The 20,027-nt window shown below is 41.9% G+C and overlaps 1 protein-coding gene across 1 annotated transcript in view; it reads right to left on the bottom strand.

Annotated features, from left to right (window-relative positions):
* LOC120990673 (zinc finger protein 585A-like) overlaps positions 1–20,027 on the bottom strand; it is a 1,368,789-nt gene that overhangs the window by 937,435 nt on the left and 411,327 nt on the right. The gene's annotated exons all lie outside the window — the stretch shown is intronic.

Raw genomic sequence — 20,027 nt, forward strand, 5'->3', positions numbered from 1 at the left:
CGACCAGGACCTGGCCAGTATCTTCTGCACTGCCAGAGCTGAAGGACCTGGGGTGATGTCACTGTCATGTGATCAGTGCAGGGGGCGGAGCTCAGCCATGGTGAGTAGGGATGAGCGAAGGCGATTCACATAAAACTTTGTTGTGATACTGTATGGAGCGCATCACCCCGTACAAAAAACCTTGATACCTAACTTGCGTTCGGTTCGTAGGTACCACTTGGAAGGACCTGGGGTGATGTCACCATCATGTGATCAGTGCAGGGGGCAGGAGCTCAGTTGGGGAGAGGAGAAGAAGTGGGAAGAGCTTGTAGAGATGACGGTTTGGTCCGGTGTCAGCCAGTGGTGAGAAGTCTCGATGTCTCCAGAAGAGGAATATTAGAACATATAGTAATGTGCGACCTCTGAGGCAGAGGTGTAGGCTTCCCTGCACCCAGGGCAAGGGTTCAGATTTGTGCCCATTCCCCAGAGTCAAATTTACATAAAATTGAAGACAAGAGTTGAACGGCACTCCTCATTTAGTATGGACGGTGCTCAGTGGTAAGTATAATAACAATGTTGATAGGAAGACCACAGCACTCAAGAGAATTTTGCATAAATATCTTATTTATTTTCTTATATTTTGTTTTATATTTTTTGTGTATATATATCCATCCGGAACTTTTTTTATTCATAGTTGTACACTGGCCACGTTTCGGTCTTACCCAAAACCTTGTTACGGCCTGACATATAGAAAAAGAACAAAGTGGCATAAATGATAGGGTTCAGGTATTACTTATAGTAGATAAAAAAAATATATTACATATCACATGATTGTACTAGTATATGGTTACAGTAGAAGAGGCATGATTGTCATCAAAGGTACACGATTCATAGAATGGTAGACGGGTATAGACAGATCAATACATCTACCACAGATGATAGTATTACATAGGTCGATCCGACGAATATACAAATATGTCTGTACACATATGTCTGTACACCTTAAGTACAATATAGATTCGATACTACTCCTTAGTATTCAAATATAACAATTTATGCAGCCCGCTTATAAGACCATTGAAGTTTAGCCTCAAGTATTTAGTGGCCAGTATTATGCTGGCCTATGGCATCTCGTATATAAGGATTCAAATAGTCAAGGCAGGCATTGGTGGTCAGTGGGTACTTACGTGAGTGTTGTGAGTAGTAGAGGCATTGGATGGCGTGGGGACGCCATGTATCTGCCTCGCTTTTAAGAGGGACGTAGGGGGGAGGGCGTGCGTGGTGAAGCACCGCTCGGCGCGAAGGCAAGGCTGGCGCAATAGGGACATACTGTCCAGTGAGGGAGATGGCGGATGTGTGTAGTATCGCGCTGCTTGGCACGAGAGCCAAGAGGGCGCGTGCGCAGTGTAAATGTGCTGTCTTGGAAAGGATCTTGCGGAGCGCGCGCGCAAAGACATGCATGAGGTCTGGCAGAGGCTGTCAAATGGATGTGTTACAAATGGCCTAGCCCGAGTAGAGATGTTAGTGCCGATTAGTATGGAGATATTCAAAGTAAAGATGGGAATCATAAGAAAAACTGAATACCATATTAAAATGCCCAGAGTACCAGTGGCAGGAATAGCAGCAATAATACAATAATACAGGCATGCATGGGTCAAGGTTATGTATAAGTTACGTATAGTTATATCTGAACTTGTAGTTAAATTATCGTTTATATCACATCTATATCTGGTAAGTAAATTGAAATTACGCATGCATATTAGTTCAAAAGGCTATGTGTGCTATACTATACCCATGATGGAGTACTACCTGTCTGCTAGGGCTCATTTCATCTGTAGGGAGGATAATAAAGAATTACTAGACGTATGTGTAGTACATTCCAAGGTAGCATAATACATGTAAAGGTAGACATGGCACGAAAGCAGTTCAATGAAGCGTAAAATCTGGAAACGAGTTAGGATATACAAAAGTCAAAGTCTCTATTTAGACCACGTGGTGTAACAGTCGCAGAAAAATCTATCTCAAATGGATTTTCTGCGACTGTTGCGTCGCAGTATGTTGCATGTTGCAGTGCGACACCATAGACTGCCATTATAAAAATTGTCGCGCGACATTGGTGCAACAAAATGTAGCGCGACAAATGTCGTCATGTAGACGTAGCCTTAAGGTATTGAGTTCAAATATCCAGCATGCCTCGCGTTGTTTTAGATGTGCCGGTCTATTCCCCTCGCCTCTAGCTGGTATTACTTGTTCCAGAACCTGAAATTTGAGTTGGTTGATTTGGTGTTTGGCGGAGATAAAGTGATGTGGTACGAGTAATTCAGTTTTCTGGCATCGTATGTCTGACTTGTGCTTAGAGATACGGTCTCGTACACGTATGCGAGCCCCACATGGACAACGTATCAAGTAGACCACATAGGAGGATGCACATGTGTAAAAGCCTTTTGGGTGGTAGATTGTGGGTGGATGATACGATTGCCCCTAATAATATTATTGCTGCATTGTGCGCAATTAAGGCCCGGGTAGGTGCCTGTTTTTTGTGGTGCCAAAGTGGATTCTTTTATGGTAGGTTGTATAGTACCCACTGACCACCAATGCCTGCCTTGACAATTTGAATCCTTATATACGAAATGCAATAGGCCAGCATAATACTGGCCACTAAATACTTGAGGCTAAACGTCAATGGTCTTATAAGCTGGCTGCATATATTGTTATATTGTAATACTAAGGACTCAGGACTAGTATCGAATCTATATTGTACTAAAAGGGAATCTGTCACCTGGTTTCACCATATTAAGCTCTCACCATTGCCATGTTTAATAAATTACCTTCTCTCCTGCAGTGGTTTTATTTCTTATATTCATGCTTTCATTTTGCTAAAAAAGCTTTCTTTGTGTTATGCAAATGAACCCTTAAGGTGCCCAGAGGGGAGTTATTCTTCACCCTCTGAGCCCAGTAACGCCCCCCTGCAGTGCCTAGGCCGCCTTAGTTTATAGCCCAAGCACGCCTCCTAGTTCTGTAGTAACGTCCCACAGCGTAGTTTAACGGTGCCGCCCCCTCTGCTACGTCAGCTAGTTCATTCTAGCCACGCACCTGGAATCTTCAGTTAGTCCGGCTGAAATCTCGCGTAGGCGCAGTACTGCCAGTGCGATCCGACCGTTCCTGAGGGCAACAGCATTAAGAAGACGTCACTGGGCTCGGCGCATGCCCAGTGACACTTTTGAGGCTGTTGCCCTCAGGAGTGGTCAGATCGCACAGGCGCAGGCAGTACTGCGCCTGCGCGAGATTTCAGCCAGACGAATTGAAGATTTCAGGTGCCTGTCTTAAATGAATTAGCTGACGTAGCAGAGGTGGCGGCGCTGTTAAACTAGGCTGTGGGACATTACTATATAGCGAGGAGGCATGCTTGGGCTATAAACTAAGGCTGTCTAGGCACTGCAGGGGGGCGTTACTGGGCTCAGAGGGTAAAGAATAACGCCCCTCTGGGCACCTTCAGGGTTCATTTGCATAACACAAAAATTGCTTTTTTAGCAAAATAAAAGCATTAATATAAGAAAGAAAACCACTGCAGGAGAGAAGGTATTTTATTAAACATGGCAATGGTGAGAGCTTAATATGGTCAAACCAGGTGACAGATTCCCTTTAAGGTGTACAGACATATTGCAAACCTCTTGCTCTGCCCTTTGACATAAAACTATTCCACACTCATTTAAATTTTCTTGTTTCCAGTGGATACGGATCTCTGTCACCACCATGAACCTTCCCCCAGCAGAGGCCGCTGAATCAGCCATGATACAGCCCTGATCAAAAGTTTAAGACCACTTGAAAAATAGCAAAAAATCATATTTTGCATTGCTGGATCTTAACAAGGTTCCAAGTAGAGCTTCAACATGCAACAAGAAGAAATGGGAGTGAGACAAAACATTTTTTGAGCATTCAATTTAATGAAAACAACGAATAAACTGAAACAGGCTGTTTTTCAGCTGATCAAAAGTTTAGGACCACACCTCTAAAAAAAACTAAACCCCCCCAAAACAGAAATCCAATTTCCAAACATGAACTCAGTAATGAGGAGCTCTGCCGTTATTGTTTCGGCATGCTTGATGCAAGCGTTTCCATGAGGTGAGTGGGAACATTTCTCCAAGTGGTGAAGACAGCCGCACGAAGGCCATCTACTGTCTGGTACTGTTGTCCATTTTTGTAAACTTCCCTTGCCATCCATCCCCAAAGGTTCTCAATTGGATTTAGATCAGGGGAACACGCAGGATGGGCCAAAAGAGTGATGTTATTCTCCTGGAAGAAGTCCCTTGTCCTGCGGGCATTGTGTACTGTAGCGTTGTCCTGTTGAAAAACCCAGTCGTTAACACACAGACGAGGGCCCTCAGTCATGAGGAATGCTCTCTACAACATCTGGACATAGCCAGACCCTGCACTTCCTGAAGCTCCATTGTTCCACTGAAGGAAAAAGCACCCCAGACCATTATGGCGCCCCCTCCACTGTGGCGCGTAGAAAACATCTCAGGTGGGATCTGCTTGTCATACCAGTAACGTTGGAAACCATCAAGGTAAAAAAAAAAATCTCATCAGAGAATAAAACTTTCTTCCACCTTAGAATGTCCCATGTTTGGTGCTCTCTTGCAAAGTCCAAAACGAGCAGTTCTGCGGCGTTCAAGGAGACAAGGTAATTGAAGAGGTTTTTTGTTTTTGAAGCCTTTCAGTCTCAGATGCCGTCTAATGGTTATGGGGCTGCAGTCACCACCAGTAAGGGCCTTAATTTGGGTCGAGGATCGTTCAGTGTTTTGACGGACAGCCAATTGGATCCTCCGGCTCAGTGCTGATGAAATTTTTTTGGGTCTTCCACTTGACTTTTTTGTTCCATAACCCTCAGGATCATTTAAGAAATTCCAAATGACTGTATTACTGCGTCCCACCTCAGCAGCAATGGCGCGCTATGAGAGACCCTGCTTATGCAGTTCAACAACACGACCACGTTCAAAAAGGAAGAGGTTTTTTTGCCTTTGCCATCACAACGTGTGACTACCTGACAGAAAATGACAATGAATCCACATCTTTGCACAGATTTTGACTTTTAAAGGCATGTGGTCCTAAAATTTTGATCAGCTGAAAAACAGCCTGTTTCAGTTTAATCGTTATTTTCAATTAATTGAATGCTCAAAAAATGTTTTGTCTCACTCCCATTTCTTCTTGTTGCATGTTGAAGCTCTACTTGGAACCTACCTACTTGGAACCTTGTTAAGAACAATGTAAAATATGATTTTTTGCGATTTTTCAAGTGGTCTTGAACTTTTGATCAGGACTGTATTTATACAGTATAATGAATTGTTTGGGGGGGGGGGATTACAAAATGTGTTAAAGACAAAACAAAAAAAATCATATGATGTATATTCGATATTCAACAAACAGGCCAGATGACAGGGCGATCTACTGGCCAGACCAAAAAACCTTCAGCTCATATTTGCAGCCAAGAAATAATTACTAGAAGTGCACAAATAGTCCACAACATGGACAGTGACATACCAGATGTATTATTCGAATTTGCGATCTCCATTTTTTTCAATGCGAAATATCGGCAATATAATTTTCGCGCATGCGCAAATGCACTATAAAATAAAGTATATTGGTATATAACACCCCGCTTCAATCAGTATTTTTGGGGGACGACTGGTATATCACACCAGTAAAAATTCCAATAACGCTTGTCCCTCTATATACCTGCAGTATCGCAGCAGAACCGCACACAACTGCCGCACAATACAAATGCACTATAAATATACTTTCTAACATAGAAAGTATATTATAACATTGTACAAGGAAGGCAATCCATTAGAATATACAGTACAGACCAAAAGTTTGGACACACCTTCTCATTCAAAAAGTTTTCTTTATTTTCATGACTATGAAGGCATCAAAACTATGAATTAACACATGTGGAATTATATACATAACAAACAAGTGTGAAACAACTGAAAATATGTCATATTCTAGGTTCTTCAAAGTAGCCACCTTTTGCTTTGATTACTGCTTTGCACACTCTTGATGAGCTTCAAGAGGTAGTCCCCTGAAATGGTTTTCACTTCACAGGTGTGTCCTGTCAGGTTTAATAAGTGGGATTTCTTGCCTTATAAATGGGGTTGGGACCATCAGTTGCGTTGAGGAGAAGTCAGGTGGATACACAGCTGATAGTCCTACTGAATAGACTGTTAGAATTTGTATTATGGCAAGAAAAAAGCAGCTAAGTAAAGAAAAACGAGTGGCCATCATTACTTTAAGAAATGAAGGTCAGTCAGTCAGCCGAAAAATTGGGAAAACTTTGAAAGTAAGGGCTATTTGACCATGAAGGAGAGTGATGGGGTGCTGCGCCAGATGACCTGACCTCCACAGTCACTGGACCTGAACCCAATCGAGATGATTTGGGGTGAGCTGGACCGCAGAGTGAAGGCAAAAGGGCCAACAAGTACTAAGCATCTCTGGGAACTCCTTCAAGACTGTTGGAAGACCATTTCAGGGGACTACCTCTTGAAGCTCATCAAGAGAATGCCAAGAGTGTGCAAAGCAGTAATCAAAGCAAAAGGTGGCTACTTTGAAGAACCTAGAATATGACATATTTTCAGTTGTTTCACACTTGTTTGTTATGTATATATTTCCACATGTGTTAATTCATAGTTTTAATGCCTTCATAGTCATGAAAATAAAGAAAACTCTTTGAATGAGAAGGTGTGTCCAAACTTTTGGTCTGTACTGTACATAAAGATAAAACGTAACCTTTAATAATGTTACTATGAGGGTCCATTCACATGTCCGTAAGTGTTTTGCAGATCCGCAAAACACTGATACCGGCAATGTGAATTCCGCATTTGCGGACCGCACATCGCCGGCACTATAATAGAAAATGCCTAATCCTGTCTGCAATTGCGGACAAGAAAAGGACATGTTCTATTTTTTTGTGGAAACGGAAGCACGGGTGCGGATCCGGATCCGTAAATGCGAATCCGGACAGCACATTCCGACCCCATTGAAAATTAATGGGGCTGCACCCGTTCCGCAAAATTGCGGAACGGATGCGGACCCATTTTGCGGACGTGTGAATGGAAAAGATATCCCTCAAAATGAAAATAAATTAAATTATTAAAGTTAAGCAAAAAGCATAGATGTGGTAGGCAATAACAAGTACTCAGCGGCACCAAATCAGAAACCATATGTCCTACCACAATCCGGGGGGTTCCAGTGCACATCCATGAATCCCGGAGGGAAAGCAAAAAACATCTATCCCTGGGCTAGATGATGATGTGGTATTGAAGGACAGGGTGTGCAAAGAACTGTCCCTGATATTGCCCTACAGGGGGGGTGCTATTCTGGCCCTGATAGCCTAACCACAGACCACCCGCCCTGATAAGAGCGACCCCGTCCGGAACCTTACCCTATATAAAAATGGCCCTGGTAAGCCCCTAGCCCCCTGACTTCCAGGTGATCACTATATAGATCTATGTGTTTTTGACTCATTATAAAAGTAGCCACCCAATTATTACCGGACAGAAATAAATCACGAAAATATTGACTCACAAAACGTGGAGCCACCAATATCACCCAAAAATTTAACCACAATCTTCACGAAGTGAAAATTGAAAAAACTTTATTGACAATGTAAAATAAGTACATGCATAGTAACAAGAGGCAGCACAAAGGTGGAACACAAGGATGAGGAAAAGGACCCAAGAGGGGGCCGAGAGGTCAGCACACCAAAAACAGGGAAAAGGATAATGCAAATGAAAAGCACCAAGACGCCTGTAAGCAGTAAGCCCCGGGCAAAAGCTGCAACAGAGGCAAATATGAGGGCAAAAGCTTGGTGATTAGAAAAAAATATTCATACCCTGGATGGTGTGTCGATCTCTCAGCTGCCTCCTTAGAGGCGGCTGAGAGATCGAATATGAGGGCAAAAGCTTGGTGGTTAGAAAAAAATATTTATACTTATTATACATTGTCAATAAAGTTTTTTCGATTTTCACTTCGTGAAGATTGTGGTTACATTTTTGGGTGTCTTTATAAAAGTATATTCTAAGTATATCACACCCCTCTGTGTATCACACCTATCGATAGCACACCTATACCAGTCCTTAAAAAGACCTTTGTGGCACTATTAGCTAGCGTTTGGTGTCCCTAACAGCCTGTCCCTGCTCTACACACCAACCTCTCCCTACACTGGCAAAACACTGAATGTAAAATGGCGGCCAGATCAGGTTTATTTATAAGGTAGGGGGTATGTCCATGTGCTGAAACGTCTCAATTGGCTGTCCTGCACCACCTGATGGATGTGTCATGGGTCAAAATTCTTCACAATGTAAAAGAATATGGCGGGCGCGAATACCTCCATATGTTCGCATGTTCGGCGAATCGTGAACACGCAGAGTTCGCCGCGAACTGCAAGGCCATCTCTAATGAGCATCACTTGGTCACTGAATTCATGTTCCCATTATTCAGGTGTTAATTAACATGTTATATCACAAGCGATTCCCACCACTGATCTATCCCTCAGCTCCAGTATCTAGATATGCACATATGGGGTTAATTATCACAGATCACCCGGTCAGATAAATCAGTGATATTGTCATCATGCCACCAATATCACTGTCGCCGCACAGGAGGGTTAGTCTGTAGGAGCAATGAAGGTCACAGCGTTAGGAGAAAGTATATGAGCCAAAAAGACAATGTCTGTTAGTGACAATGGTGACGATGTCGTGGAGAAAATAGAAGAGTTTATTTTATCTGTAAATACCGTTTGATGAAGATGAAATATTAATGTCCACATACGTTATGTGATATGAAAATCACAATGTCGCATTGTGACACTGCATCTATTGATTGTCAAATGGTGACAATGTGACACGCTATATGCCACGACACTTGGATATGTGGTTGCAGGTCATATGCGACTTTGCCATCATAGAACACAATACAGTCAGGGGCCAATGCAACTTGACTGTGACATTTTGGCAATTTGGCAGATTTTTGGCTGATTTGTCAAGTTGCAGACACATTGCGCAACTTTTCTTGCTGTTGCGGAACATATGACTTACCTGTCTGTGAATAACTGGGGTTACCATTTCTTTTTGCTCTTATAGTATTTCATATAATTGAAAAAATATATACTGTTTCTTCTGAGCTGATGAGTTTTACAATTTGTTTTCTTTATAAAACATTTTCAATATATAAAACATCAAAACAGCTTCTCTCCTATGTGACATTTCTGATGATCCTTAAGTTTGATATTAGCAGTAAAACATTCCCCACATTCTGGACATGAATATGGCTTCTCTCCTGTGTGAGTTCTCCAATGTGTAGAAAGACTTGATTTATCTGTAAAACATTTCCCACATTCTGAACATAAATACGGTTTCTCTCCTGTGTGAATTCTCCAATGTGTAGCAAGACTTGATTTATCTGTAAAACATTTCCCACATTCTGAACATAAAAACGGTTTTTCTCCTGTGTGACATCTCAAATGTCTAACAAGAACGGATTTATCTATAAAACATTTCCCACATTCTGGACATGAATACAGCTTCTCTCCTGTGTGAATTCTCCAATGTCCATCAAGAGTTGATTTATCTGTAAAACACTTCCCACATTCTGAACATAAAAACGGTTTTACTCCCGTGTGACGTCTCAAATGTCTAACAAGAACTGATTTATCTGTAAAACATTTCGCACATTCTGAACATGAATATGGTTTCTCTCCTGTATGACTTCTCTCATGTTTAACAAGTTTTGATTTCTCTATAAACCATTTATCACATTCTGAGCAGGAGTATGGCTTCTCTGCTTTGTGAATTTTCTCATGTCTAACAAGACTTGATTTTATTGGGAAGCACTTAAAACATTCTTTACAGGAATATGGCTTCTCCCCTGTGTGACTTTTCTGATGCATAACAAGATGGGATTTCCAAATAAAGCATTTCTCACATTCTGAGCATGAATACGGTTTTTCTCCTTTGTGATTTTTCTCATGTTCAACAAGACTTGATTTTTTTGTAAAGCGCTTCCCACATTCTGAACAGGAGTAAGGTTTCTGTCCTGTGTGACTTTTCTCATGTCTAACAAGACTTGATTTTTTTGTAAAGCAGTTCCCACATTCTGAACAGGAGTACGGCTTCTCTTCTGTGTGACTTCTTTCATGTGTAACAAGATGTGATTTCTTTGTGAAGTGCTTCCCATATTCTGCATAGGAGTATGGACTTTTCCCTGGGAGAATTCTTCTGTGTGTAGAAAGTCTTGATCTTTTACTGAACTCTTTACCACACTGAAATCTTTTACCCCCTTGAGGTTCCTCATGATTAGGGAGATTAAAAGATATATCTGTTCGGTGAAGTCCTGGATGTACATTAAGGGTAATGAGAGTTTCTCCTGAAGAACGCTGCGTGGTATCCTCATCTTCTGCTTTAGAATTTAGTGATAATATAACATTTCCATTACAATTTTGACTGTGATTTTCTGTGAAGACAGAAATTAGAATTGAAAAAAACGACAGAGTAGACAAACCTATAACGTTGCTATTATGCTGGAAATTGATTCAGCAGGAACTACAGGTACCAGTCATCCATTTTTAATCCACTCTTGATTTTGGTTACAAAATACTGATTCAAGTCTACTTCCGGTAACCACAAACATAACTCAAATTTGAATAACCTGACCATGTCTTGCAATCTAGGCTACCTTCTCACAACACTTTTGGCCCTTCCGTGCCGAGTGGGCATCATGTTAATGCAACAAATTCATTTAAAAAGGATCCTTCGCCACATTCCTCAAACACAAAATAGATCTCTTAGACCCGATGAAGCTGGTTGATTCAGTATAAAAATCCATGCCATAAAACTCAGCTACAAGCAACGTGCACCTGCGTATTGGGATAAGCTGACCCCCCCTTTTGTGTTTCTAGTGTTATATATAGGAGTAGTGGCTGACTCCTATATGCTGGGTCGTGCACTCCCTCCTGCCCCTCCCCTGCCTCGCAGGCTGATTTTAATCAGATTGAGTATATAGTCTGCTCAGCATGCATGCTGGTACTTGTAGCCCCTGGATTCAATGAAGGCCATTTTGGCTCCACACAGACGTAAATCAAGGGGGCACAGCATACATGTGGGACCTGCACTGTCTGGATCCATGGTCGCAGTTATGGCACCCAACAGGTGAGTTTTAGTGTTAGGACCCGTCTTATAGAGGTCGCCTTGGCGTTCGGCAGACGGGCTCAAATGATTTTGTACAAAATGTATTTGCTAAGCATCTCTAAGTTATTAGCATAGTATTTGCAATGTAATATACTTTTGTACTCTACTTTTGGTTTGTAGTGTGCTGTTGCACCTTGTGTTTGTCAGATGTATATTTGCAGCCACAAGCAACGTGCACCTGCGTATTGGGATGACCTGACCCCCCCCCCCCTTTTGTGTTTCTAGTATAAAACTCAGCTATAGCGTAAAGCATAAGGGTCATTTAATTTCATTTTCTTAAATGCATAGGGCAAGTGATTCTATTTTTGCAATATACTTCATTTGTTGATTTAGTACTTTTTTTTTAATTACAAAACTGCCAATGAGTTTATCTGGAAAGCGCTGTACTGAACAGTGAAGACACTCCTCAATCACTGCTGATGAACCTTACGGGCCCCCTTATATGTAGCTAAAACTGTCCATATACTGTATCAAAAATATAAAAATCAATGTTTGTCTCTCTGTCCTTTATAGGCATCCAAATGCCTGAATCATTGGACAACGAATTTGGCACATACAGTAGGTACTCTGGCTGTCTGGGAAGCTTTCCTAAAAGGTCTCAGCAGTCATACAGTACTTGAGATATTCCCAAGAAATGCAAATATGGCACCATCACACGACCCGTATGAACCAATATCCTGACATACACACGGTCACATTACCCTTATTAGCAAAAAGAAACTTCTAGGTCCTTCACTCTTCGCCTCATTGACATACCCACAGTTTTACACCGGGTTTCCACAACAACTCAGCCATTTTTCTTCACGGTTATAGGTCAGTATTAAAGGGGGTGGGGCTCTGTGGTGGTCATCGTTAAGGTGGCTGCACTCTGGAGGTCACAGTTAAAAGGGCGGGGTGCTGTGGAGGTCACTATTAAGGGGGCATGGCGTTGTGGAGGTTACTGTTATGGGAGACAGTTAAAAATAAAATGCGCTGAATAACTTACAAGCCACCAGGAGAGATCACTGTCCGCTCTTCTGCATCTCCCACTGGCTCATTAGTTGTTCAGTGCAGTGGGCATACAGATTACAGTTGCACCCATGACAGAGTACTGAACTAGCTATATAACAAGATGTGCCATGAGGTAAAGCACACGTCTCATGCTGAATTTACAGACATGACTGAAGGGTTAAATAGAATAAGCTATATGATCTGTATGAATGACAGGATGTTGGGTGACATCATACTAGAAGGTAAATGTAATTACATTAGACTTATTTCCATATAAGGAATTGTTTCTACTCTGCACCATTGTATGTGAACCACATCTGTTTCCTGTATGGATGTATGTATAAGAAGCCTATTCTCAAGATAAAATCAGAGCTGTTTCAGAGACCATACTGTGTGTGTGTCATTGACATAGCTCTCCAGGCGCCTGTCATTGGGGATGAAGGAGGAATCAGGGTGCATACAGAAGCAGAACCCTTTCAATGACAATGTGGTCTGTATCATCTCATGGCCGCACAGTCACCAGATCTCAGGTTTATAGACATCTTTAGGATGCAGTGGAATAGACAGAGTGAGGTCATCAATCAGAATCTGTAATAAAGGTTTCCAGCACCTTGTTGGGTCCATTACACTAAGAATTCAGGATGTTCTAAGGGGAAGGACGGTCCTATCAAGAATTAAGAAGGTGGAGCTAATGAAGTGTCCTGTGAGTGCAGGTGACCATCACTGAGATGTCGGTGTCTGTTCAATAAATCACATGTGACATCGGAGCTTTCTGATAATCATGGAGATGAGCACTGGAGTACACTGAAAAAAAAAAAAACTATCATTTTTAACCCCTTAGTGATCAGGCTGACCAAGCCTGGTGTCATTTATTTACCAATCTTTTTTTTTTAATGTATTTTCATTATCACATCCCAACTTTTTTTTTCTCTGTCGATGTAGCTGTATGAGGGCATTTTTGTGATGAGTTATGTTTTTGACCCCTTTCTGCACCATGCCTTAAACGTATTGCATAGAATATTAACGCACAAGCGGATTATGGGGCTCAGTTCCTGAGCTGCTGCCATCACCATGCCATAAATATTACATGGTGTGTTGTCTTCCTGGCATTTGACTTCAACACATCGCGGATCGGGTTGACAGATTACTGGGAGGGGCTCACGATCAAGCAGTTATTGTCCACATTGGAACCAATGACAAAGGTAGGTGGAACGTCCTTAAAAATGATTTTAGGGATTTAGCTCACAAGCTTAGGGCAAGGACCTCAAAGGTAGTGTTTTCCAAAATACTACCTGTACCACGAGCCACACAAGAAAGGCAGCGGGAGATTAGGGAGGTTAACAAGTGGCTCAAAAACTGGTGTAGGAAGGAGGCGTTTGGGTACCTGGAGAACTGGGCCGACTTCTCTGTCGGCTACAGGCTCTATCGTAGGGATGGACTGCACCTCAATGGGGAAGGGGAAGCTGTTTTGGGGGAGAAGATGGCTAGAAGGTTGGAGGAGTGTTTAAACTAGGGACTGGGGGAAGGAGGGGAATTACATTATAGGAGGGGAAGATAGAGACCTGGGGCAAGGTGATGGAACTGGGGGAGGAATAGAATGAGGGACTAGAACAGTTCATAAGGAAAGGAGTAAGGTAAAAAATATACATAAACCTCTCAACTGTATGTATACTAATGCCAGAAGCCTAACTAATAAAACTGGTGAACTAGAATTAGTGATGTGTGAGGAGGACTATGACATGTCAGAACTTTTGAATATAAAATAATTGATTATATATATATATATATATATATATATATATATAGATATAGATATATAGATAGATATAGACTATGATATCCTGATATCTGTGCTGAATGTCAGCCATCTTTCCTTGTCTTATTTGAAAGGGCAAGGGGAGTTAGTATCCTTTGGACTTTAGATTAACGATCTGCACAGAAGTGTTTACACAGTCCGGTCTTGTAAGAAGAAGATTTAGACAGATTCAATAAAAGGCATTTACTCAGATAAGGGAATATGATAAGTTTTGATTTATTACCAATGAGTAAAAAGAATATAATTCTACCATATATTGTAAGGTTTATCATGAAAAAGGGATTTTTGGTTTTCATATCATTGGTTTAAATATGTGTTTTATATACCTAAGAGTATGGTAATTTAAGAGTATTATTTCAGAGACTGGTGTAGGTTAATGATCTTTCTTAGAAGATTTCTTTAAGGAGAATTGTGAAATTGTGGATACAGGTGATCCTAAACAAACCCTATATCTTTACTAATCAATGACCAAAAGTGTTGTAGTGTGTGTTTGGAATTAATTAGGTTTAGTCAGAGATTGAGAAAGAGACTAGATGTTTGACAAAAGATAAACTTCATTGTCTCTTTCAGATCTCTTCAACGTTCTGTCTGGAATCTTAGTTAAAGTTTATCCCTTCTTCAAATTAATAGGGAAATATACAGAAAATAGCTATAATTGCCAAGACTTTTTACATGGAGCCTTAGTGCCATCTAGTGTTAGAGTAAAATTAAGACATAGATTGCGAAATCACTAGGGAGGTCCTTTTAGTGATAAGTTGTTGACACTAGTTAATGATAAAACCTGACCGAGCCCCTTTCAAAATGGGATAAAAAAATGGTATGAACTGACAGAGGGGATCCATCCCTCTTTTAAGCCAAGAATCCACTTCTTGATCCATCTGATCTACATACCTAACGAAGCTATCTGACCAGCTATCCAACCATCTAAGCGGCTCCTTCCATGTCTCCATCTATCTGACGGTCCACGTATAATTCCATTCCCTATTCTATCTGAAGAGGCCATAACGAAAGGGGGTAAATAGGACCAGACCAGCTTATATCCCTGAACCGTGACGCTGATCTTTTTCCAGTCAGATTATCTGGTATAGTATAAATTTCTATACATTAGCTTTATATCATACATATATATTGTATCAACCATATTGCGTGTGTAGGATTTATACTGAATTGAGTCAGATCTTGTAACTGCAGTATCAAATCAACTTTTTCAGTATAAGGAGATAATTCACTGTACCATCTCCTATGAACTCATTTTGTTCTAGTTACATATGGTTGAATATATATATATATATATATATATATATATACATACACACACACTGCTCAAAAAAATAAAGGGGACACTTAAACAACACAATGTAACTCCAAGTCAATCACACTTCTGTGAAATCAAACTGTCCACTTAGGAAGCAACACTGAGTGACAATCAATTTCACATGCTGTTGTGCAAATGGGATAAACAACAGGTGGAAATTAAAGGCAATTAGCAAGACACCCCCAATAAAGGAGTGGTTCTGCAGGTGGTGACCACAGACCACTTCTCAGTTCCTATGCTTCCTGGCTGATGTTTTGGTCACTTTTGAATGCTGGCGGTGCTTTCACTCTAGTGGTAGCATGAGACGGAGTCTACAACCCACACAAGTGGCTCAGGTAGTGCAGCTTATCCAGGATGGCACATCAATGCGAGCTGTGGCAAGAAGGTTTGCTGTGTCTGTCAGCGTAGTGTCCAGAGCATGGAGGCACTACCAGGAGACAGGCCAGTACATCAGGAGACGTGGAGGAGGCCGTAGGAGGGCAACAACCCAGCAGCAGGACCGCTACCTCTGCCTTTGTGCAAGGAGGAACAGGAGGAGCACTGCCAGAGCCCTGCAAAATGACCTCCAGCAGGCCACAAATGTGCATGTGTCTGCTCAAACGGTCAGAAACAGACTCCATGAGGGTGATATGAGGGCCCGACGTCCACAGGTGGGGGTTGTGCTTACAGCCCAACACCGTGCAGGACGTTTGGCATTTGCCAGAGAACACCAAGATTGGCAAATTCGCCACTGGCGCCCTGTGCTCTTCACAGATGAAAGCAGGTTCACACTGAGCACATGTGACAGATGTGACAGAGTCTGGAGACGCCGTGGAGAACGTTCTGCTGCCTGCAACATCCTCCAGCATGACCGGTTTGGCATTGGGTCAGTAATGGTGTGGGGTGGCATTTCTTTGGAGGGCCGCACAGCCCTCCATGTGCTCGCCAGAGGTAGCCTGACTGCCATTAGGTACCGAGATGAGATCCTCAGACCCCTTGTGAGACCATATGCTGGTGCGGTTGGCCCTGGGTTCCTCCTAATGCAAGACAATGTTAGACCTCATGTGGCTGGAGTGTGTCAGCAGTTCCTGCAAGACGAAGGCATTGATGCTATGGACTGGCCCGCCCGTTCCCCAGACCTGAATCCAATTGAGCACATCTGGGACATCATGTCTCGCTCTAGCCACCAACGTCACGTTGCACCACAGACTGTCCAGGAGTTGGCAGATGCTTTAGTCCAGGTCTGGGAGGAGATCCCTCAGGAGACCGTCCGCCACCTCATCAGGAGCATGCACAGGCGTTGTAGGGAGGTCATACAGGCACGTGGAGGCCACACACACTACTGAGCCTCATTTTGACTTGTTTTAAGGACATTACATCAAAGTTGGATCAGCCTGTAGTGTGTTTTTCCACTTTAATTTTGAGTGTGACTCCAAATCCAGACCTCCATGGGTTGAAAAATGTGATTTCCATTTTTTTATTTTTGTGTGATTTTGTTGTCAGCACATTCAACTATGTAAAGAACAAAGTATTTCAGAAGAATATTTAATTAACTCAGATCTAGGATGTGTTATTTTTGTGTTCCCTTTATTTTTTTGAGCAGTGTATATATATATATAAACAGTACAGACCAAAAGTTTGGACACACCTTCTCAAAGAGTTTTCTTTATTTTCATGACTATGAAGGCATCAAAACTATGAATTAACACATGTGGAAATATACATAACAAACAAGTGTGAAACAACTGAAAATATGTCATATTCTAGGTTCTTCAAAGTAGCCACATTTTGCTTTGATTACTGCTTTGCACACTCTTGGCATTCTCTTGATGAGCTTCAAGAGGTAGTCCCCTGAAATGGTCTTCCAACAGTCTTGAAGGAGTTCCCAGAGATGCTTAGCACTTGTTGGCCCTTTTGCCTTCACTCTGCGGTCCAGCTCCCCCTAAACCATCTCGATTGGGTTCAGGTCCGGTGACTGTGGAGGCCAGGTCATCTGGCGCAGCACCCCATCACTCTCCTTACATGGTCAAATAGCCCTTACTTTCAAAGTTTTCCCAATTTTTCGGCTGACTGACTGACCTTCATTTCTTAAAGTAATGATGGCCACTCGTTTTTCTTTACTTAGCTGCTTTTTTCTTGCCATAATACAAATTCTAACAGTCTATTCAGTAGGACTATCAGCTGTGTATCCACCTGACTTCTCCTCAACTCAACTGATGGTCCCAACCCCATTTATAAGGCAAGAAATCCCACTTATTAAACCTGACAGGGCACACCTGTGAAGTGAAAACCATTTCAGGGAACTACCTCTTGAAGCTCATCAAGAGAATGCCAAGAGTGTGCAAAGCAGTAATCAAAGCAAAAGGTGGCTACTTTGAAGAACCTAGAATATGACATATTTTCTGTTGTTTCACACTTGTTTGTTATGTATATAATTCCACATGTGTTAATTCATAGTTTTGATGCCTTCAGTGTGAATCTACAATTTTCATAGTCATGAAAATAAAGAAAACTCTTTGAATGAGAAGGTGTGTCCAAACTTTTGGTCTGTACTGTAATTATATATATATATATATATATATATATATATATATAGATCACGTTACTTATCCTGTGAGGTGAACTTTGTAAAAAAAAACAATGATGGATTTGCAGTTTCTGTCACCTCCCCTCCGAAAATTGTGTAAAAAGTACATATCACTGCACATCACGGGTCTTACCTTGTGATATAAGAGGCTGGTGCTCCTCCATTACATGTCACTGCACACACGTGTATACACTGCACATGACGGCTCTTACCTTGTCATATAAGAGGCTGGTGCTCCTCCATTACATGTCACTGCACACACGTGTATACACTGCACATGACGGCTCTCACCTTGTGATATAAGAGGCTGGTGCTCCTCCATCATGGCCTCCTTGTACAGATCCTTGTGTCCTTCTATATACTCCCACTCCTCCATGGAGAAATAGACAGTGACATCCTGACACCTTATAGGAACCTGACAACACAATGACACCGTCATCACCCAGACCCCTCCAGTGCTGTTACTGGAGAATTTCCCAGCATTCCCAGCAGTGTCACCTCTCCAGTCAGAAGCTCCATCATCTTGTGGGTGAGTTCTAGGATCTTCTGCTCATGTATCAGGGGGGGAGGGGGAGGCTCGGTGATGGGGGGAGAGGTCCTGCTCCGCCCTCCTGACTCCTGGAGATGGATGATGGGAGTCACACAGTCCCCCGATGTCTTCTTCACTTTTGTGTACTCCTGTGGATGGAGAGAGACACTTAGGGAATAAACCCTTCAGGGGCCATGTGCTCTCCTCCGGCCCTTTCCTCCTGGGTACAACGTGCCTACTTACCTTCTCATGGCTCCTAGAACATGACTATTGCTCACTGGTCACATGATACATCACTCACTATATTAGGGGCTGATTTTTAGGTTCTCCATCACTTGGAAGGTCTGGCGGCCGTTCTCCAGGATCCTGGACTGTTCCTATCACTTCCTATGATGGATTCTCCTTCCCGATGTATGACTTGTTACAGAATACAATAAAGAGGAGAGAAATCTAGAGAAGTTTACCTCTCCGCTCAGCAGGGAGATGATCTCCAAGGTGAGGTCTAATATTCTTCTGCTGATCTCCTTCCTGTCCATCCTTGGTGGCTCATTCAGGAGAAGGGTCGTATTGCCGGTTTTCTTCATCCTCCCTCCAAAAACAGAATAAAAGGTTAATCAGTGAGTCCCATGTCCCCGATAATGAGGCCGAGAAAAAGTACAACTCATCCCGCAAAACTCAGACCCTAATGTACTAGTGCTCTGGTATACTACACTGAGGAATTGCTTCCATTTTCTCTAGAAACCAGTGGGCATCTCTGCTTTATAGCTGTATTACTGAATATCTTGTACATTGCTGCAAGATAACGGGTGGATGCAGCAAACACATTTCACATCAGTATCGCAAATTATAATTGTGTTACTGAAGGCATTACTGCATCACAGCATCTAGTTTAGAAGATGATTCACATCACTGCAAAAAAAATTACATTGCTAGACCTGACTTTTAGTGAACGCGTGTTATTCTTTAAAAAAAAGCATTTATTTTACTGCAATAATACCGTAATTATAACGCCATTATCATAGCTGTGTTACTGAACATGTACATTGCTGCAATATATGGGGTAGATAGTATACTGCAGCAAATGCATTTCACATCAGTAACACAAAATATAACCGTGTCACTGAAGGCATTACTGCATCACAACCTCTAGTTCAAAAGATGTTTCACATCACTGCAAAGTGTTTTAGTGAAGAGTCTGTATCACAGCATCAGAATATGTACTTCAAACACATCTCACTGCAAATATTGCATTATTACCATTGTAAATTGTTAATACCAATGTGCAGTGTGTTTGTGAAATTGGAGAGATTTAGGACATTTTATTGCATCTCTTTTTTTAAATTACAGAAAAAACACCTGCAGTTTTGCTAGTATCGTTTAATAATCTGTGTGTACCAAACCGTGCCTTTTCATTTAAAGGCCTCATAATAAAAAGCCTGGAAATGGAAGAGGGCAAAATGAAAGCCTAAGTCAGAATGTAAGTAGCAGTAGCAGCACCAGCCAACCAACTAATAGTAGTAGTGGCCCTTGGAGCCGTGGTGGGGGAAGTGGTAGCAACAGTGGCAATTTGGGCAAATACAGAGCAGCGAATC

Source organism: Bufo bufo, chromosome 2 (genome assembly GCF_905171765.1).
Source record: "Bufo bufo chromosome 2, aBufBuf1.1, whole genome shotgun sequence".
NCBI lineage: Eukaryota > Metazoa > Chordata > Amphibia > Anura > Bufonidae > Bufo > Bufo bufo.